Source organism: Hyla sarda, chromosome 4 (assembly GCF_029499605.1).
Source record: "Hyla sarda isolate aHylSar1 chromosome 4, aHylSar1.hap1, whole genome shotgun sequence".
Lineage (NCBI taxonomy): Eukaryota > Metazoa > Chordata > Amphibia > Anura > Hylidae > Hyla > Hyla sarda.
In genome coordinates, this window is record NC_079192.1 from 387,220,576 (window position 1) to 387,243,496 (window position 22,921).

The 22,921-nt window shown below is 41.1% G+C and overlaps 1 protein-coding gene across 1 annotated transcript in view; it reads right to left on the minus strand.

The window, feature by feature from the left end:
* The window catches only part of PCDH1 (protocadherin 1), a 242,701-nt gene extending 237,382 nt beyond the window's left edge, over positions 1 to 5,319 (minus strand). Inside the window, exon 1 of the mRNA XM_056517043.1 lies at positions 4,893 to 5,319. The gene's annotated coding sequence lies outside the window, so the exon portion shown is untranslated. The remainder of the gene's footprint in view (positions 1 to 4,892) is intronic.
* Positions 5,320 to 22,921: the final 17,602 nt, after the last annotated feature.

Genomic DNA, 22,921 nt, shown 5'->3' on the forward strand with positions numbered 1-22,921 from the left:
TGTGTCTGAGGGAGAATCGTCTGAGGCATGATGGCGTTTTGGATGAGGGAGTTGTGGCTGAAGGATGACAGTGATTGGTGTGAGAGAGGAGGCAGAACGCCGTTTCACCTGACGGAGGAGGGAGTTGCGGCTGACGACTGACGGCGATTGGTCCGAGGGAGGAGGCGGGACGCCATTTCACCTGACGGAGGACAGAGTTACGGCTGACAACTGACGATGTCCTAAAATGGACACCTGTTTGCCCTCAGTTTGTAGTTGGTATTGCAGTTTAGTTCCATTAAAGTGATTAAGCGGGGTTGCAATATCACACAAAACCTGAAGACAGACAAGGCACTGTTGTTGGAAGAGAAGCTCTGTTTTTTTTTTTTGGGATGACCCCTATAAGGCTGCATTCACACCACAATTGCAGCCTACGGTTGCCGGATCCAGCTGGGGGAGGGGAAATTCGGGGAGCGCTCCCGTCCCCCAGCCCCACTACGGTTTTAGGTCCGGTCACAAAACCGGATATGGGGCAGAAATGAGCCAACCAGAGTCACCATTTGACTCTGGTCGGCTCATTAAAGTAACTGGATTTCAGCGCCGATCCAGCTGGGGTACGGGAGCGCCCGGATTTCTCCTCCCCCAGCCGGATCTGGCAACCGTAGGCTGCAATCATGGTGTGAATGCAGCCTAAGAGGTGTTAGATGTTTTATAGATGTTTTTACAGATGTATAAACTATAGCTGCAATTCTATATATTGTTCCAGAAACAGCGCCACTCTCATTCTCAGTTTGTGGTTGGTATTGGGGTCCAGTACCATTAGAGTGAACGGAGTCCGGCTGCAATACCACACACAACATGAGGACTGGTGCGGTGCCTTTTTTGTAATAAATCAGGTCTGTTTTTCTAATCCGGGATAACCCCCTTGAAGGACTTTTGGTTTTTATGTAAAAAGCTCACAGTAAAAATAGGTACATTACTAACAGTCTGTGTGTATCAAATCATATAGGGGGAAGATTTATCAAAACCTGTCCAAAGGAAAAGTTGCTGAGTTGCCCATAGCAACCAATCAGATGGCTTCATTCATTTTGGAAAAGTCCTTTTCAAAAATGAAAGCAAGAATCTGATTGGTTGCTATGGGCAACTCAGCAAATTTTCCTTTGGACATGTCTTGATAAATCTCCCCCATAGCTTTTAAAATCTCTGCTTGCTTGGAATGAATTAATATAAAAAGGAGAGAAAAAAACAACAGGAGGTGCGCCCTAGTGAGGACCGCTTTGCAGATTTATCAGGATGGAGAGAAAGATGGGTCCTTACCCTTATGTGTTGCGCTCAGGGCCCAACACCTACAGTAGCGTCTGGAAAAAGGAAAGACCGGACCGCTGCCACGAGGAACTTTCCGGGGTGACGTCAGTCCATCCGGTGGAAGTACAATGTAGAAATTTTGAAATAAAGTTTCTCTAAATGAAGTCGCTGGTCCCCAAGTGTAGTGCAAAGATTTTATTAGCGACGCATTTCGATCCCGGACGGGGATCTTCATCAGGCTTTGAATGATTGACAACTCCAATCCTGGATTTTAGGTGAATACAATTGTATCTAGGCTGGGTATTCCTGGGTAATACAATGTTGCAGCTTCAGTGGGTCAAAATCCGCAACAAATCTGCAGCATTTTAGACCTGTGTGAACCCACCCTGGATTTCTTTACTGATACATTTTATATCTACATGGATTTTTTCCTGATACATCTACATCAGTGGTCTCCAAACTGTGGACCTCCAGATGGTGCAAAACTTAAACTCCCCAAATCCAAACAAATCCGCAGCAAATCTGCAGCATTGTAGTCCTGTGTGAACGCAACCTGGATTTCTTTACTGATACAGTACATTCTATATCGATATGGATCAGTGCTGTAATTGATCAATGCAAATCAGTGGTCTCCAAACTGTGGACCTCCAGATGTTGCAAAACTTCAACTCCCAGCATGCACGGACAACCGTTGCCTGTCCGGGCATGTTGGGAGTTGTGGTTTTGCAACATCTGGAGGTCCGCAGATTTGAGACCACTGATTTGCATTGATCAATTACAGCATGCTATGGAGACAGGGGGAGAACTTGGTGCTGCTGATCTACAAAGCTCCCAGACGAATGGCTAGACCTGGTACAATTGTAGCAAACTCTCAGCTTTGAGAAATATAAGGCTGGGTTCACATCACAGAATCTCCGGCTGTATCGCACAGACATTGCCGCCCCCATAGACTTCCGTATTCTGCCGAAAGAATGACCGAATTCCTTCTTTTGACCAAGGAATTTCAGCGCCAGAAAGCTGAGGATTCCGTCGCACTTTGCAGCGGAATTTTATGGACAGCAATGGGACTCTGCCTCACCGAAATTTCCCAGCGGAATTTCGAAATGGAATTCCGCTTGGAAATTTCGTAGCGTGAACCCAGCCAAAGTTCGGACACATTCTGAAAAATTCTGACGCGGATTTTGTGCCAATCCATGGTGACTCAGCAATAACACCCACCTACGATACAGTACACTGTATATGGACTTTACTGGGTTCACAACAAAAAATGTTACGCTAAACATTAAAAAAAGACTTCCAAAATGTAACGCACATTGCAAATTGCGCTACGTCTGAATGACCATTTGAAAACCATCCACATGGATCGTACTGTAAAGCGTTGCAGATTCGAGACTCCACATTAGTGTGAACACGATCTTAGGTCTCTAAAAAAAAGTCTCATACACAGACAGCAAGAGGAGGTAATAATGGAGGAAATAATATTGAACTTAAATCTATTGGAGATGTAAATATTAATTATGTAATATATTATTAAGTATATTATTAAATATTATTTATTCTTAAACGTGTGATAATATGTTGTGTATTATTAAATGCATTCTAAAATATGATATATTATCAAATATTATTTATTATTAAATGCGTGCTTATATATGATCTATTATTACATGTATGATAAAATAGATATTAGAAATATATCCTATTAAATATAATTTTTGATCTAATGTATGATTATATGATTATTCATTATTAAACGTATTATCAAGTATTATTTATTAAATGTTTTATTAAATATTATTTATTATTAAATGTATTATTATATATTATTTATTAAATGTTTTATTTAATATTATTTATTATTAAATGTATTATTAAATATTATTTATTAAATGTGTTATTTATTATTAAATGTATTATTAAATAATAATATTTTTTAAATAGATTATTACATTATTATTTATTATTAAATGTATTATTAAATATTATTTATTAAATGTTTTATGTAATATTATTTATTATTAAATGTGTTATAAAATATTAGTTATTAAATGTTTTATTTAATGTTATTTATTATTAAATAATATTATTTATTAAATAGATTATTACATTATTATTTATTTATTAAATGTATTATTACATGTTATTTATTATTACATTTAATCAGAAGTAGCATTTATTATTACATTTATTTTTAAATATTCACTTTTATATGTATTATTAACTATTATTTATTGTTACATGTATGAAACATTTATACATATATATATATATATATATATATATATATATATATATATATATATATAATTTATTATTATAGAACTGCAAAACTTTTCCTTATACCAGCACTCTGCTGTTTCTACACCTTTCATAGACTTATTATTGTCTATTAAGACATAACAAGAAAAAAAAAAAAATCAAGTTAATCTCATCTCTTCTGTACAGTGCTGGAAACTGTATTTTTGCATATTAAAAATTAAAGGGATTGACTACATATCTGATCAAGCTGTCACATCCCATACAGTCATAATGTCTGTAGAACCTGTGGTTGGGAACTTTCCCTTCAAGCTCATTACTGTAAGATTCCTTGGGCTCAGTAAATGGCTTGTTAAAAAAAAAAAAAAAAAAAAAGGCTACCCATGTGAGCCCTCTTGGCCATTCAGCGTGGCACAGTGCCCCTTCCACCCTGAACTATGTGGCTGATATAAAACATTCTAAAGAGAACTGTGCAATAGTGTTGAGCGCGAATATTCAAAATGTGATATATAGTATAGGATATAGTGATACATATTCATAATGTTTTTTTTTTTTGGGCGAATTTATGCGAATATTTGCGAATATCGGCACTTCCAGTCAGGGTACACCGATCCCTCCCTTTTTTTTAAGGTGAAAGTTATAATCGCGCATGCGCACTATGCAAATTTCATGCAAATTTTCACATGAAAAAAAAAAGAACAAACATAGCGAATATGTGAATTTCGCCAATATAGGACAAATATTCATCTATACATTTGCTAAATATCGCAAATTTGAATATGGCCCCTGCCGCTCGTCACTACTGTGCAAGTGACTGTTTAAATGAAATGATACTTCTTGGAAATCTGGATATATAATGTGCATGCAGCGTGAGTTTGTCAGATGTAGCAGAGCTGAGAATGTTAATTAGCATTGCAATGTGTTTTTTTTTTTTTTTTGTCGCTCTATAGCAGTGTTTCCTAATCAGTGTGTCTCCAGCTGTTGCAAGACTACAACTTCCAGCAAGCCCGGACAGCCGCAAGGCTGAGATCACAGTGAGGTTTTTGAAGATAGTAAAACAGTGGTTTCCAAACTGCAGACCTCAAGTTGTTGCAAAATTACAACTCCCAGCATGCCCGGACAGCCAACGGCTGTCCGGGCATGCTGGAGGTTGTAGTTTTGCAACAGCTGGAGGCACACTAGTTGGGGAAACACTGTTCTATAGGACGGCTGGGTCCTTCTATTGCATTCTTGCAGCACAGTGAAAATTATGCGCAAAACAGTACAGCCCCAGCTCTGCTACATCTGCATCAGCAAAGCATTGGGGATACATTCTATCCATCCAATACGGAAAAAAAAGGATGCGTACTCACAGCAGCCAAGGGGTTAAAGCAGCTTCCTACTTTTAATCCGTATTGTTTCAGAGGACGCAGATAAACAAAGACAATGACATTCTGGCTTTTTTAGGATTCCATCGGCTCATAGAATAAGCAAATAGGGGAAAAAACGGAGGAAAGACACAGCAGCGAGGAGAGAGAGAGAGAACGGCGCTCAAAGCTTGTGCACTTCCACCGACTGATAAAAGAGGGAGCTGCTGCCTGCGTTTCCCTAAGATCAGGCTTCCTTCCATGTTACGTGCTGGATTTCTTCGTCAGCGACCGAGCAGGGGACAACGAGCTGTCACGGCGACCATCGTGCGAGAGTTGGTCAGCTGCCCCCCCCCCTCTCCTTCTTCTGCCAGTCCGAGCAAACAATAAACATTCCCTGGCAATGCTCCGGGCATATGCTAGATGTGATCTGAATGTTATACAATGAGGCTGTAATGCTGCAGACGGGCGCTGAGGACTGGGTAACCCTCTCACTGCCAAATAGGATCATTTGGGAACCCTCTGTGGAAGATTATTCCGGCCATGGAAGATTCTACATAGTCAAAAAAACTAAACATCTATCTATCTATCTATCTATCTATCTATCTCTTATCTATCTATCTATCTATCTCTTATCTATCTATCTATCTCATATCTATCTATCTATCTCATATCTATCTATTTATCTCATATTTATCTATCTATCTCCTATCTATCTATCTATCTATCTATCTATCTATCTCATATCTATCTCTCTCATATCTATCTATCTATCTATCTATCTACCTATCTATCTCATATCTATCTATCTATCTATCTATATCATATCTATCTATCTATCTATCTATCTAAAAGGAAATATAAGACAGCACCAGTGATCGACCTCTGTGCAGATGATTACCCATACAGCCAGCCCAGGATCAAATACAAAAGAAGTCCCAAAAGCACAGCATCAGTCAGGTCATGGATCATGGTAAAAGCTGGAAATGCTTGATAAAGGCTATTCCTGCTGAAACATTGCATTTGTGAAGGGGACAATCTCATATCTATCTATCTATCTATCTATCTATCTCATATCTATCTATGTATCTCATATCTATCTCATATCTATCTATCTCATATCTATCTATCTATCTATCTATCTCATATCTATCTATCTCATATCTATATCATATCTATCTATCTATCTCATATCTATCTATCTATCTATCTATCTCATATCTATCTATCTATCTATCTATCTCATCTCTATCTCATTTGGTGTCCCGGTACCGTATTGCATACCGTACCTAGTATGGTGGTCCCCAAAGTCAGAGTAACTATGCTCAGGTAGGGTCCCCCAGGTGGGACAGCCTCTAGTCGCCTCTCCTCTACTCTAACTCTGTGGTGTTTATATATGTACATATTTAATAATAAGGTATATTTACTATAATGTATAGTATGCTCACCTTGTCTAGCGTTGCAGGACCTTCGGTCATGTGACCATGTTAAATCCTCTTTGGTATGTTGGAGGTCCTTGGGTCACATGTTACCCATAATCCTGTGTGAAGGTGATTGACATCAGTATTGGACCAATTAGCACTAGTCCAGCCCCTGCCCATATAAGGGAGCTGTAGCCAATTATCACTCTTTTGGGTTGCTGCTCTCGTGGATGCCGGACTAGCAGGACGGATCTGCACAACTTTCAAAGACACGCTAGGCCTAACAACCTAAAGGCCTCAGCAGAAACTAAACCGTAAATTCTAATCTAATCCCCGCAAAAGCTAGCGTGACTACTGGACCGAAACTAAATCCCCTAAATCCAGTGGAACAGCGCATATCAATCAAAAGACTCTAAATTGCTTAAGGTCCCAACCACTGTCAATCTCCAAGAGAATTTGCATTTGTAGAGACTTTTGTAAAATCCTCAGTAAAAGTTCCAACGGTTTTTCAGCAAACTCTCCGGTTGTGGACATTCCATTATTCTATACCTCCCTATCGCTCTTGGGAAGGGTGGTGGTAGGACAAGCATTACAGAGGAGCCCTGACCCTGGTGTCACGAATAGCAAGGGTTAATCAGACACCCTTTCGTAACCGCATAGCTACATCCCATATACCCTACTCCCCCAGGCTATTACACTCATATCTATCTATCTATATATCTCATATCTATCTATTGATCTATCTATCTCATATCTATCTATCTCATATCTATCTATGTCTATACTGTCCATTATTATCCTCTTCAACAATATCTGCTACAGTAGCTCTAATGTGGGCTCACACTAGACAAGCTAGTCTTTGGTACCCATAAAAATGAACCTTGGGCATCCATCTTATCTAACAATGTGAACATATTAACAGCAATGGTTGCATTGATGATGGCTAGTAAGGCTAAGTTCACATTGCCATTGTACCATCCCGTTCTGGGTGTGTTTGGCTCTTTTTTTTTTGCATTAAATGGCCCCAAAAACAGGTCGGAGCATAACAGACTCCAACAGGTCACCACCGAGTCTAGATGGATCCCATTTACTGAAATAGGGTCCTTCAGAGATCTATTAGTTTACCGGAGGAAAAAAATAGTGCTTGGACCAGTTTTTTTCTTTGCTAAACTCAACGGAATTACCAACATAGCTCCACATATTGGAGCCAGATGGCAATCTGAAAGAGGCCTAAGACAGTAACAACCATGTGTAAGTGGTCACTAGGGGCAAAAAAGAACAATTTGCATGTCTCCACCCACTATCCAACAACAAATCTTCATTTATTTCCTTATTGTGTGGTTATGAGGTAAAAGTGAGTAAGAAACTCACCATCCTATCGGTCAGTGTATGAAAAAGGACCTCCACGCTGGTGCAGCTTACCGAGAAATGGTACATAGAAATCCTTGTTTCTTGTTTATTTGCAGATGAAAAGCACAAAAACAATGCAGTCTGGAAAGGACTCTTAGTGGCAACTGATGTAATAGAAGTGAGCATGAAATAACCATGAATAAGGGTGCGCCAGCACTAGAAATGCGTCAGTGCTTCTACTTGGCTGTATGAGATTTTGTTACGTTAATCAAGTCATGAAATGAAAGCTGACATTTTCGACTGCATGAACTGGAAACAAAATAATCACCTAGCATAGGTGTGTGGGAAGAAGACCTTGGTGAATGCCAGCACTTATGACAAACAGTGAAATGATGATTGTTACAATGTGTCACAATGACTGCACAGTTTCCTGGTTCATTACCAAAAATTGTATCAACGTTTAAATGGGTACTCCAGTACTTAAAAAACGTGCCCCCTCCGCAGGATAGGAAAATGGTCTGAGATTATCGCTGAGACCCCCATAATCTTACAAAATGGGGCCCATTTTTGTGTATGCATTGGAGATACACTAGGCTGAAGCCTAAGGGACGCACCCGTGGGAGTGGGGCCCATCTTTTTTTGTTGCTGCTAAGGCACTGTTATTAACAGTCTGTAATGCCTCAATGTTATTACAAAAATATTACCACTTCCCCTCCAGATGACTTTCCTGTCACCCCTCTTTCAGGCCACCTGCTGCTGTCCCTTAAAGGGGCAGCAGTAAATTAACCCCTTATACCCCCCATTACCTTGCCATCCCTCCTGTAACCCAAATTACCCCCTGTTCCATATGGAAGGGCCACTAAAACCCCTGTCAAGGCGTCATTACGCCAGGGGTGTCCCCCCCCCCCCCGTGCTCCGTCTGCTCCCATAGGAAGCTTATTAAAAATGAAGATCCAGAGTGACGGAATAAAAAGGCTGCACTGTTTTTCACACAGGGAACACTAAAAGTTATGGCGCTCCCTTCAGCTGGCATTCACATCTCAAAGGTCTGCCATATGTGTGCATACACCAATAGTCAGTGGCAATGACCAATGGAAATCAATTCTGCTCTCTGGATAATTTTTCAGACATGATCTAGAATTGTGGGGGCCCCTAGGCACTAACGGTCAATATCTTCTCACTAAACATCACATCATTGTCATGATGCCCATGTCAACCAGAGATATGGTCACGTGCCACTCAGGCCTGGCATGGTGTATAGTCTGTAGTAGTTGCTAGAAGATACTATCACCAGGAATTGTTTGTAATAGTTGCTGATCCCCGTTGATAGTCCCAGGAGGTAGTATACCATGCACATACACACACTTCGCATGATCGCTTGTTAATACTAATTACAGGATATTGGCCCTGAGAGTGTTGTGTAGGTTTCTTTGTGGGTTTTAATTCCCAACAATTTATTTTCCACGGTATTTACTAAGGTTTCCTTACATTTTGCTTATTTTTACACATGTTCTGATTTGTCTGGTTTTTCTCAGCTTAAATCCACCACATTTTTTGTGGAAACCTTAGTATGTTGTATTTTTGTGAAAATGTCAGAGACACGCCCCTTTTCGGTGACCACGCCCCCTCTTCACGATGATCACGCCCCTTTTTGGGGGGGTTTTCTTAGTAAAATGGAGAGCTAGTGTTTTTTTTTTTTTTTTTATTCTGGCGAATCTGGCGCACAACCTGACAAAACATGTCGGGTTTGCAATAGTAAATGAGGGCCATTGTCCTTGTTTTATTGAGCTGTCAGAGCGCACCGTGAAGCTGTGACAACTAGCGTGGGTGCAGCCAATCATATCTCTAGTTAGCAATGGTGTCAAGGTAGAGATCCCTTCGACCACATCCGCTACTGTTACTGTAGTCATTTTTAGCAGAAACTCCACCTTTGTGACAAAATGAATAATTATATTTGGACGCTGTATGACTAGTCATACTCTAATACTCTATAATGTTAATAAAGAAGTTGCCCACCTTAGAATGGGATTGGTTCTGGTACCTATTGCTCCTGGTTCAGCCCCCCCCCCCCTCCTTCAGGCAATGAAGAGTTAAAGGGGTACTTCAATGGAAAACATTTTTTTTTTTAGGTCTTTTTAAGTCAACTGGCTCCAGAAAGTTAAACAGATTTGTAAATTACTTTTATGATTTTTTTTTATCCTTTCAGTACTTATTAGCAGCTGCATACTACAGAGGAAATTCTTTTCTTTTTTAATTCCTTTTCTGTCTGACCCCAGTGCTCTCTGCTGACACCTCTGTCCATGTCAGGAACTGTCCAGAGTAGGAGCAAATCCCCATAGCAAACATCTTCTGCTCTGGACAGTTCCTGACACGAACAAAGGTGTCATCAGAGAGCACTGTGGACAGACAGAAAAGGAATTAAAAAAGAAAATAATTTCCTCTGTAGTATATAGCTGCTAATAAGTACTGGAAGGATTAAGAAATTTTAATAGAAGTAATTTACAAATCTGTTTAACTTTCTGCCACCAGTTCATAAAAAAAAAAAAAAAAAAAAGGGTTTCCACTGGAGTACTATCAGGATCCGGACTAGTAGCAGGAAGCGGTACAGGAGGTGAATCCTCTGTGCCAGGGAGGGATTGCCGTGGACCGTACCGGAGGATCGGTTCTAAGCAGTTACTGGTTTTCACCAAAGCCCGCCGCAAAGCGGGATGGACTTGCTGTGGCGGTAACTACCATGTCGTATCCTCCGATAGCGGCTCAACCTCACTGGCAGCTGAGACAGGCGAAGTACAGAAGGGGCAGGTAGAGGCGTAGTCAGAAGTAGTAAAGGTCAGGGCAGGCAGCACGGGTTCTCAGGCGGTAGTCGTTAGCAACGGGATCGGCAACAGGCAAGGATATACACACTAACGCTTTCTCTAGGGCACTGAGGCAACAAAGATCCGGCAAGGGCAGGAAGGGGCAGGATACCTTTATAGGAGTGACAATAAACGGATTGGGCCAGGCACCAATCAATGGTGCACTGGCCCTTTAAATCTTACACTGCCGGCGCTTGCGCGCCATATAGTGCAGGGACGCGCGCGCCGGGAGTCACGTGAGCGGGGAGCAGAGGAGAGGGCCGGAGCGGGCACGAGTAAGTGGCACTGGGACGTGCGCGGGGACATCCCGCAGCGCGGACCGCGTCCCCGTCAGGAGCAGAGACGGAGTGTCCCCGGTCAGAGAGTCTGACCAGAGCACCCTGCAGGGACAGACGCCGCGAGCGCTCTGGTCCAGAAGCAGGGATCGGAGCGCTCAGCGTTACAAGTACCCCTTTAAGGTTTGTTTGCCCCATCTCTTTCTGAATTCCCTCTGTCACGCCGTCACGCCACCTCCCATAGACTTGCATTGAGGGGGCGGGGCATGACATCATAAGGGGCGGAGTCGTGATGTCACGATACTCCGACCCCGTGGTCGTGAGGCTTCAGACATGGATATTTCCAGCGCTGCGTGCAGTTGAGACAGGTGGGTGCTGCATGAGAGATTGCAGGGGTCCCCAGCGGAGGGACCCCCACGATCAGACATCTTATCCTTATCCTTTGGATAGGGGATAAGATGTCTTAGGGCCGGAGTACCCCTTTAACATGATCTAGAGCTGACAGATTGCCTTTAAAGAGTGCCTATCACTCCCAACATGAATGTGTATTACAGAAAAGTCAATTATTTTAAAATGGGAACCTGTAATGCTTAATTTAAACCAATGGTGATGGAATTTTAACCCTTGCTGCCCAGTTCTTCCACACACAAAGACAGATTGCTTAAGCTCTCTTATTGTTGGAGAACTCTTTTTTATGCAAAAAGTGGACAACCCTTTTAAATATAATTTGGAATGTAGGATATGGCGGTCCCACACCAGAGGACATACGACCCTGATACCTCTTGTTATGAAAAATCTAGATAGAGTAAAGAACCTGAAGTCTATAATATGATTTTCTGAATCCAATCATATGTGAAAATACAAACACATTTCTGCGTGTTAATAGTGTGCATGTCTTTTTTGATGAAAGAGCGTGGATATGGGACATCCATTCAAAGACTGCGCCTTCATATCACTATTTTTAGTCTTGTTTTGTTCCTTGGACATCTATAGAGATTATTCTCTCTAATTAATTTACTCATTCCTACATGCATTCCCACCAGCTCAATAAAAATCCCCTCAACGGGACCACTAATATTCATTACCTCCATTCCACCCTCTCCTCCTGTCAGTCGTCATCTCCCATCTGTTCTTCCTTTCCAGTGTTCCATCATATAACTCACTTCCATTCCAAATTCCTATTTTCTGAATAGCGTCTTGCCTGTATATATATTGATTCACACTGGAGCTATGACAGAAGAAGAGCAGTGCCCACAATAGTCTGGGTGCCAAGGAGTCTGTGCCAGCAGATGGAATCCCAGCAACCCCCCAATGCATGCATCTTGTTTACTAAGTCATGGCTATAAATCGCTGGAACGTTTGCCATTCGAGGAGATATAATTTAAGAGCAGCATTTTTATTTCGTGTGGTTTACATTTCACACTTCATCAGGACAATCAGCAAACTTGCATTTTTTGGCTGTAATGGACAGGAGGAGAGACAATCTCTAATGGTTTTATAATTCCTTGTGATCAGAAATGATCAGTCATAGCACACTTCTTTTTACATTTCTTATTAATGGAGTAGTGTAGTGAAAGATAATTTATACCCTATCCAAAGGATAGGGGATAAGTTGTAGATCGCATGGGGTCTGACCACTGGAACCGCCATGCTCTCCTGAACGAGGGCCCTGGCAGTCTGCTGGAAGGGGGCGCGCTGACCCCCGCATGGAGCGGTGGCCGACATGGACGGGGCGTGTCGGCCACTGTTTCCTAAGGGGGTCAGAGCGGCCCCTTCCAGCAGACTGCCAGGGCCCCCATTCAGGAGATCGCGGGGGGGGGGGGGGGGTATTTTTCACTGCACTACTCTTTTAATGAATGATGTTCAATGGTTTTTTGAGGCCCTGCATAGACCAATGAAGACCTGCAGGGGTGGACCTTGACACCTGTTAAGGAAGACCCCAAAAAGCTGAAATAAGTACATCTTTAGGGTACATTCACACGTACAGGATCTGCTGCATGTTTTTGCTGCATATTTTCTGAAGCTGAATTTGCTACCCATTGAAGTTTATGGGTAGCAAAAAATCAGCTGCACAAAATATGCAGCAAATATACAGTGGGGATGAAAAGTTTGGGCACCCCAGATAAAAATTTGTATTAATGTGCATAAAGAAGCCAAGGAAAGATGGAAAAATCTCCAAAAGGCATCACATTACAGATTAGACATTCTTATAATATGTCAACAAAAGTCAGATTTTATTTCTATCATTTAAACTTTCAAAACAACAGAAAACAAAAAAAATGGTGTCTGCAAAACCCTGCAGAATTTATAGCATGCACTGCCCCCTTTGCAAAGCTGAGACCTGCCAGTGTCATGGATTGTTCTCAATCATCATCTGGGAAGACCGGGTGATGTCAATCTCAAAGGTTTTAAATGCACAGATTCACTGACCTTGCCCCAACAATCAGCACCATGGGTTCTTCTAAGCAATTGTCTAGAAATCTGAAACTGAAAATAGTTGACGCTCACAAAGCTGGAGAAGGCTATAAGAAGATAGCAAAACGTTTTCAGATGTCAGTATCCTCTGTTCGGAATGCTATTAAGAAATGGCAGTCATCAGGAACAGTGGAAGTTAAAGCAAGATCTGGAAGACCAAGAAAAATATCAGACAGAACAGCGCGCAAGATTGTTAGAAAAACTATTCAAAACCCACGTTTAACTGCACAATCCCTCCAGAAAGATCTGGCAGACACTGGAGTTGTGGTACACTATTCCACTATAAAGAGATACTTGTACAAATATGGTCTTCATGGAAGAGACATCATAAGAAAACCTCTTCTACGTCCTCACCACAAAAATCAGTGTTTGAACTTTGCAAATGAACATATAGACAAGCCTGATTCATTTTGGAAACAAGTTCTGTGGACCGACGAGGTTAAAATTGAACTTTTTGTCCGAAATGAGCAAAGGTACGTTTGGAGAAGAAGGGGAACAGAATTTAATGAAAAGAACCTCTGTCCAACTGTTAAGCATGGGGGTGGATCAATTATGCTTTGGGGTTGTATTGCATCCAGTGGCACAGGGAACATCTCATGAGTAGAAGGAAAAATGGATTCAATAACATTTCAGCAAATTTTGGATGCTAACTTGATGCCATCTGTGAAAAAGCTGAAATTAAAGAGAGGATGGCTTCTACAAATGGATAATGATCCTAAACACATCTCGAAATCCACGGGGGATTACATCAAGAGGCATAAACTGAAGGTTTTGCCATGGCCTTCACAATCTCCTGACCTCAACATAATTGAAAATCTATGGATAGACCTTAAAAGAGCAGTGCGTAACAGACAGCCCAGAAATCTCAAAGAACTGGAAGACTTTTGTAAGGAAGAATGGGCAAAGATACCTCAAACAAGAATTGAAAGACTCTTGGCTGGCTACAAAAAGCGTTTACAAGCTGTGATACTTGCGGAAGGGGGCAGTACAAGATATTATTTCTGCAGGGTGCCCAAACTTTTGCAGACACCATTTTTTTGTATTCTGTTATTTTGAAAGTGGAAATGATGAAAATAAAATCTAACTTTTGTTGACATATTATAAGAATGTCTAATCTGTAATTTGATACCTTTTGGAGATTTTTCTATCTTTCCTTGGCTTCTTAATGCACATTAATACAAATTTTTACCTGGGGTGCCCAAACTTTTGATCCCCACTGTATGCAGCAGATCCTGTATGTGCGAACGTACCCTAAAAAAGACTTTTGGCTCTATGAGATGGCTCGCAGTAAACGGGTGCCTATGGCTGGATTGTTTTTGTGGCCCTCTGCTGCCGCCATTCATCGGCCACACATCCTCCATTACCCATGCCAATAAGTGACAGTCTTCTGACAAGTCTCAACAAAGGGATCCACAAACACTTACTTGTTGGGTTATTATTTCACAGGGCAATATCTGCTTTTTTGGTCCATAATGTAACAACCAGAGACGGATTTCATGGGTTCATATAGAATCTCAGAGAAACAAAAATGGACAGGTATTTTCCTTTAGTAGCATTGCCTCAGAGAAGCAATATACAAGGGCACATAAAGTGCTCAAGACTCCATAAAGATTTGGACTCTGTATGCCAGCTTTACAGTGTGCATGGGCTCATAAAGGGGTTGTTTCGGCAATACTTTTTCCTTGCCATAGGTTTAGCTTCGATTAAAAGCGATACCAAAATGTGCTATGTCCTGCTCCGATCCCCTGCAACCATCATTCCAATGAAGACACTAACTGTCCTCATACATTCTAATCTCAATCACTGTAACTCTTTACTAATAGGTCTTCCTTACTCTTTCCTGAATGCACCAGCCAGGATCATCTTTCTGTCTAACTAATAAACCGATGCCTCCACCCCAGGGCTCAAGTCATGCAGGAACGCGAGGGAATTGAGTTCCTGCACTTTTTCCACAGCAGGAACATTGTTCCCATTAGCAAGAAATCTTGGGTGAGTTCCCTCACTATTTTTCCCAGGACTTGACCCCTGCTCCACCCTATGTCAGTCACTGCGCTGATTGACTATTCACCATGGAATACAATTTAGACTTATTACTCTCACCCACAAGGCACACCACAGTGCTGCACCAGGTACCTGTGTCCGAGCTACAGTATTTGAGAAGTTTTTGCATTTGAGAGAACTCTCTCTGCCTAAAATCTGTGTATGGGTATTGTGAGATGGCCTGCATTTGTGTATTACATTGCTCATGAGAGTATGAGTTAAAGGGGTACTCTGCTAAAAACATCTTATCCCCTATCCAAAGGCAGCTACGGGACCCTCGCGATCTATGGGCCGGCAGCGGTGGCCTCTGGAACACAAAAGTTGGCAGCTTCCGCATTCGTGACGTCACGCCACCCCCTCTCCATTCATGTCTATGGGAGGGGGCGTGAAGGCTAGTACATTGCCGTCACGCCTCCTCCCATAGACATGAATAGAGCGGGCGTGGTGGCCGACATCGCCAGTCATCAGGCACAGAGCAGAGTTCGCTCCGTGCACCGAATGACAGGGGTGACACGGCGGAGATCGCAGGGGTACCCAGCAGGGACTCTCGTGATCTAACATCTTATCCTCTCTCCTTTGGATAGGAGAGAGGATGTTTATAGTGGAGTACCAATTTAAATATCTGCATATTGTATCTGATGAGTGATCTATTAGTCACATGACATTCCCAGCAAGTTTCTATGTAGAAACTTCCAGAAAGGATGTGGGAAGAGTGTCTAGTCCAACTCCCTTTCCACAGACTACTGGATCTAAACCAGTGGCTTAACTACACTTTGGCAAAACTGTCCCCCATGATGGCGCACACCCGGTGAAGGTGCAAGCTGCCAAAGCATAGGTATGGCACATGGGCTTCCTTACTAATGGGGATCCAGGACAATTGTCCCAGATCTCCAGGCAAGCAATCACTGTTTTCATCTGTGTACACATGCCCATACAGCTAAAAGCCTCCTCTCAGGGTGAGCCATAAGACCTGAGGCTTACACTGAGAGTAGACGTGACCTTCCCTATCCTTGCATCTTAGCTGCCAACCTACCTACATCGCTACCTGGGTACCAACCTACAAAGCTGTATACCTGGCTACCAACCTACCTACATAGCTGATACAGCACCTCATCATGGGCGCAAGGGGCACTAACACTCCCGCCAAAGGCTGTCTGGGCATGCTGGAAGTTGTAGTTTTACAACATCTGGAGGGCCACAGTTTGGAGATCACTGTTATAAATGATATGTCAATGTTTACTATGCAATTGATAGTAGCCAGCACATATTCTGTATGTCAGTGTTTGTGGAATTACCTTTTCTTTGGCTGGCCTTTTTGGTTTTGCCTACAATCCGATACAGTTGGCTTCCATCCTCCTGTTGCTAGCCTTTGTTCTAGCATGGAATTCCAGTAGGAACATGAAAATCTGGTTCCAACGACTGTTGCTTAGAAACTGCCCAACTTTGGCCTAATGAATTGTGAGTTATTAGGAAGGCTAAAGGACCCTCTAATGAGTGGCCAAATGGGCTATTGATGGAAAGGTTGTTACCTTGCTTTGCCTTGACATTCTCGAGGGTAGTTGGGTAAGAAACACAATGGTTGTGTCATTACGGGTCCAAGAAAAAAATAATTTTGACCTAAAATCTTGTGGTAAATACATTTTTGGTTGCTATCTACAGTATCAGTTGTATTGGTCAAAGTCTGTAGAATTCTTACCATTTATTTGGGTGGTGTAACCAGGCTTCATATGAGGAATTTTGAGGCTGCTAATCATATACTGCATGCATTTAGGGTAGGGTCACACGTACCATATTTTGCTGCGTATTTGCTGCTTCGTATTTTCCTACCCATCAATGGGTAACAAAAGCAGCTGCAGTAGATACGCAGCATATTACGGCATGCGTGACCCTACCCTGAAGTTGCAAACTGTAAATGTGCCTGCTAAACTGAGTCTAAGGCTTAGTTTCTACTTGTTTTTTTTATCCTGCGTTTTTTTCTGGCATTTTTTCATTTATGTGGAAATTGCATTTTTGGCCCCTTTTGGCTTTTTTTTTTTTTTTTGGTACCCAAAATTTGTTGAAACAAATGCAGTAGTCATGGAAAAAAACATGTATTTAACCAAATTTATATTTTTTATAACAAAATTTTAATTATTTTTAATAAAGTGTATGTGTTTCACTTTTTTTTTCTCTCTTTTTTGACATTTGTTAGGTAGTACTACTACTCGCAGCATGGAACACACTATTTCAGAAAAATGTATTATTTTTTTTTACATCAACTGGCTCCAGAAAGTTAAACAGATTTGTAAATTATTCAAAAGTGAAGTGTTATGTCCGGCACTGCTGCTGATATTCACACGGACTTGGACTATGGGACGTGTAGGAGTGTTCCCCGAAGTGACGGTGGTGCTCTGACTGGTAATAGCAAATCACATATCTTGATGCAGAAGAAGGAATGAAAAAAGTCGGCAAACTCACCATGGACTTCTTTTTCAGGGTTGTTTCTTTATTGCATACTCACATATAAAAACTGGTGCAAAGGGGGGAGAGAGGGATCACAGTGGGGGGTATTCACTGTCTGCAGAGATGGCGCAATATAGTGCAGTTAATCCTTATTAAAAGGGGCTGACAGCTGTCCAAAAACATAATATTGCTCACCTGTTGGTGTTGTGCAGGCAGGCACAACACTGGCGATCGCATGTAGTAAGTAGCTGGAAGTGTTGTCGGTGTGGATGCAAGCGGTGTGGATATAGGAGAAAACAGCTGGTTCTGTGAGCAAGGGCAAGGTTCCCACAGAGTTCCAGCAGAAAAATCAGATTTTGGCTAGGAGGCGCACACCCAAGTATAGTCGAAAAAAGCAGGCTTTATTAATCCATAAAACATGCAGTGTGAACAGAACAACGCGTTTCAAAGGTTTTTCTTCTTCAGGTCCTTGCAGGACCTGAAGAAGAAGGAAAACCTTTGAAACGCGTTGTCCTGTTCACACTGCATATTTTAATTGTATTGACCCACAAAATAAAGAAAACATGTCTATTTTACCATAAAATGTATAGTGTGAAAACGAAACCTTCCAAAATTTGCTAAATTGCGTTTCTCTTATCAATTTCCCCACACTGTTAGTATTTTTTTTTGTGTTGCACCATACATTTTATGGTAAAGTGAGTGATAACATTACAACAGACAACTCGTTGCGCAAAAAACAAGCCCTCATACTAGTCTGTGGATGAAAATATAAAAGAGCGATGATTTTTAGAAGGTGAGGAAGAAAAAATGAAAACATAAAAATAAAATTGTCTGAATCCTTAAAGGGGTTCTCCGGTGAAAACCTTTTTTCTTTTAAATCAACTGGTGGCAGAAAGTTAAACATATTTGTAAATTACTTCTATTAAAAAAATCTTAATCCTTCCTGTACTTATTAGCTGCTGAATACTACAGAGAAAATGATTTTCTTTTTGGAATGCTCTCTGATGACATCACGACCACAGTTCTCTCTGCTGATGTTATTATAATAATAATAATGCTTTATTTATTGTTGTCCTTAGTGGGATTTGAACCCAAGACCACAGCACTGCAATGCAGCAGTGCTAACCACTGAGCCACCATTCTGCCCTTAGCATACATCTGCTATGCATGGTTGCTAAAATGGACAGAGATGTCAGCAGAGAGCACTGTGTTCGTGATGTCATCAGGGTTCCAAAAAGAAAGGAATTTCCTCTGTAGCATTCAGCAGCTAATAAGTACTGGAAGGATTAAGAATTTTTTTATAGAAGTAATTTACAAATATGTTTAACTTTCTGCCACCAGTTAATTTAAAAGAAAAAAGGTTTTCACCGGAGTACCCCTTTAAGACTCAAATGGTCATACTGCAGTCTGGTTCTAAGCAATTAAAGATCATATATCCTTCGGTGTTCAACCATCCATGCAGAACAAGTTTTCTATTCTTTGTTGTCAAAACTCCACCGGAAGGACATACAATCAATAAGATCTAATAGGTTATTTGTGAATCTACCCAAAAGAAAAAGATCCTAATAGCATGAGATTGACTCCAGTCAGCCCCCTCTGGACCACTGTGGCCATGTTGTATTAGGAACTCATTACTATGCCAGCACTGAGACCTACCGGAGAATCCCCATAATAACAGACAATTTGTCGCAGCCTTAGGACAAAATAGCATCACATGCTACACATCCACAGGGGAGTAACCACACCACACGTCTGGACTACAGAAGATCCATGTCTACAATTAGGTCGTAATGAAGCCAATTAACAGTCTTGTTTCTGATATGTTGATACCAACCTACAGAAAGCTGCCAGTCTTTATCATGAAGGCATATCTACAACACTGAAGATACTTCAATGGCTCAATATGTCATCTGCTCCTTGCTGATTGACAAATGGTTCTTTATTTCTGTGGAGATCATGAATATCTAAGACAGCCAGAGGGGACATGTAGATGAGTGTGACTGATCGGCCATAAAGCACCATCCACAGAACATCCTTTATTCTTTAATGTTCATCCTTTGCTCTGCAGACACTTCTCAATGACTATCTTAGGAAACAATTGTTCCTGTTTGTTGATGTGTAGAACTTGACCGGAGGGGGGGGGGGGGGGGGTTACCAAAGTATTTCAACCCCAAGATACCGAACTTGCAATATTTATAGAGTGAGGTTTTAGTTCGATAATAGTTTCTACTTAAAATAAGACAAGAGCAGACTGATATAATACAGGTTTACTGATCTTTTTTTCACTCAGTAGTACAACAATCTTAGTGGTTGCAATTGTCCAGAGAGGCAGAATAGTGTAGTTGTTACTTTAACACAAGGTTACGCCATTTCTTAAGTGTTACAAATAAAACAACTGTGGCAGTGATAAAAATAATTTTCAATCTAGTTCAGTGTCCTGTTCACTTCACACAGGACCACAGCCAGCATTGTTTATCAAGGACACTGATCTTGATCCCAGTTTCCTGCTGGTTCAGAGCTCAATAGGCTACCTCTAAGCCATACTATGTCCTACAAGTGGATGGCAGATAGTCAGATACATCTGGACCCCATTCAGAGGGGATCTACTTCCACTGTCTACCTGGCCCAGATCACTGCTTACAGGATTGTCTTAAAGGAAATACTATTAAAGGAAATCTGTCATCAGTGTTACCTGCACTAACCTGATGACAATGGTATTTACCTTGTCCCGTTCCGTGCTGTCGTTCTCTGGCAATCTTCTCCAGTATCTTCAGCTCCGGGCCCGACTTGGAGCATGGATGGAGCTTAGTGACATCACGGCTGCTGTTCTCTGCTTGGGCCTGCTGCTAGCAAATAGCAGCAGTGATGTCACTAAGCTCCACCCATGCTCCAAGTCGGGCCCGGAGCTGAAGATACTGGAGAAGATTGCCAGAGAACGACAGAACGGAACGGGACAAGGTGAATGCCCTTGTCATCAGTGCCACCTGCAATACCTGTCTGTACCAACAGGTTAATGCAGGTGACACTAATGACAGATTTCCTCTAATCCGTTCAGGATCAAGGGCATACAGGTACGCCCTCAGACCCTTGTACTTAAGGACCAAGGGCGTACCTGTACACCCTGGTCCCATTAACGGGGTTTAAACCATTCTCATCAGCGAAGAATGGGCTAAAACCTGTGGGTCCCGATTGGTACAGGCAGCCGGGACCTACGGCTAATGCCGGGCACCATTGACCAGGCCAATGCCCAGCATTAACCCTTTAGATGTCGCGATCAAAGCTGATCGCAGCATCTAAAAAGAAAGTGAAAGTGCCCTGGCAGCTCAGCGGTGCTGATCAGGACTATCGCAACATAATCGTGATGTCCCGATCAGCTTACCGTACGATGAGAGGGTCCTCACCTGCCTCTTTGTCGTCCATTCGGTGATCTGCTGCTCCTAACCTGCGCAGCAGGCTAGAGTGGCAGATTGCCGGTTACACTGATCAGTGCTTTGCTATAGCAGAGCACTGATCAGAATATGCAATCAGAAGATTGCATGTTTTAGCCCCTTATAGGGGCTAAAAAAAAAGGTGTAAAAAAAAGTTCAAAAAACTGATTTAACCCCTTACCTAATACAAGTTCAAATCACCCCCCTTTTCCCATTTTTAAAATAAAACAATGTAATAAAAAATAAAAATAATCATATATGGAACTGCTGCATGCCTAAATGTCCGAACTATTAAAATAAACGGTTAGCTGAACCGCACAGTCAATGGCGTACACGTAAAAAAAATACTAAAGTCCAAAATTGCACATTTTTGGTCATTTCATATACCATTAAAATATGGTATATCGTATAAAAGCGATAAAAAGTCCCATCAAAACAAAAATGGTACCAATAAAAACTACAGACCATGGCGCAAATAATGAGCCCTCATATAGCCCCATATGCGGAAAAATAAAAAAGTTATAGGGGTCAGAAGATTACAATTTTAAACATAAAAATTTTGGTGCATGTAGTTAGGATTTTTTTTAAGTAGTAAAATAAAATAAATCCTACATAAATTGGGTATCCTTGTAACCATATGGACCTACATAATAAAGATAAGGTGTAATTTTTACCGGAAATTGCACTGTATAGAAACGAAAAAAAAAAAAAAAATACTAACTGGCATTTTTTCTTCTTTTTCACCCCACAAATATATATATATATATATATATATATATATATATATATATATATATATATATATATGGTAGATTTTGTTATTAAATGATTGATGTCATTACAAAGTACAATTGGTGACGCAAAAAAACAAGCCCTTATATGGGTCTGTAGGTGCTGAATACTACAGAGGAATTTCTTTTCTTTATGGAACACAGAGCTCTCTGCTGAATCACGAGCACAGTGCTCTCTGCTGACATCTCTTCAAGAACTGTCCAGAACAGCATATGTTTGCTATGGTGATTTTCTCCTACTCTGGACAGTTCTTAAAATGGACAGAGATGTCAGCAGAGAGCACTGTGCTCATGATGTCAGCAGGGAGCTCTGTGTTCCGAAGAGAAAATAATTTCCTCTGTAGTATTCAGCAGCTAATAAGTACTGGAAGGATTAAGATTTTTTAATAGAAGTAATTTTCAAATCTGTCTAACTTTCTGGCACCAGTTGATAAAAAAAAAAAAAAAAGGTTTTCCACCCCTTTAACATCTTGTCATGAGAACTTATATTAACTTACAATTATAGGTGCTAAATCTTTTCCAAAACCCTATAACTTTACTTTACTATGGCAGCAGAAACTTTGGGACAAGAGTTGATTTATGTCTCAGCTTTCTTTTAAGAGCTGACAAATGTTTTTTTTTTTTTTTCTGAAATGCTTGGATACATTCTAAATATTATAAGCTTTCAATGCTCTTTTGAAATTTTAAAGGAAAGAAAAAACACCCTATAATCGAGTTGGATAATGCGCTTTCACTAGCAATCCAGTGCCTTTATTTCCCTGCCATTCCCCACTGTTACTTTTGTATTAGAATTTAGACTAGTTGATTGTGTTAGGACTTCACATTAACACTTGTATATTATGTTGGCTTCATATGCAGAAGAGGAAGTGATGAGTCTGAAGTATCCGAATTTTGAGTTAAATACAGAAGTTCATCTACGTATTTATTTATGCATGTATTTAATGCTTTTTAGAAAAAA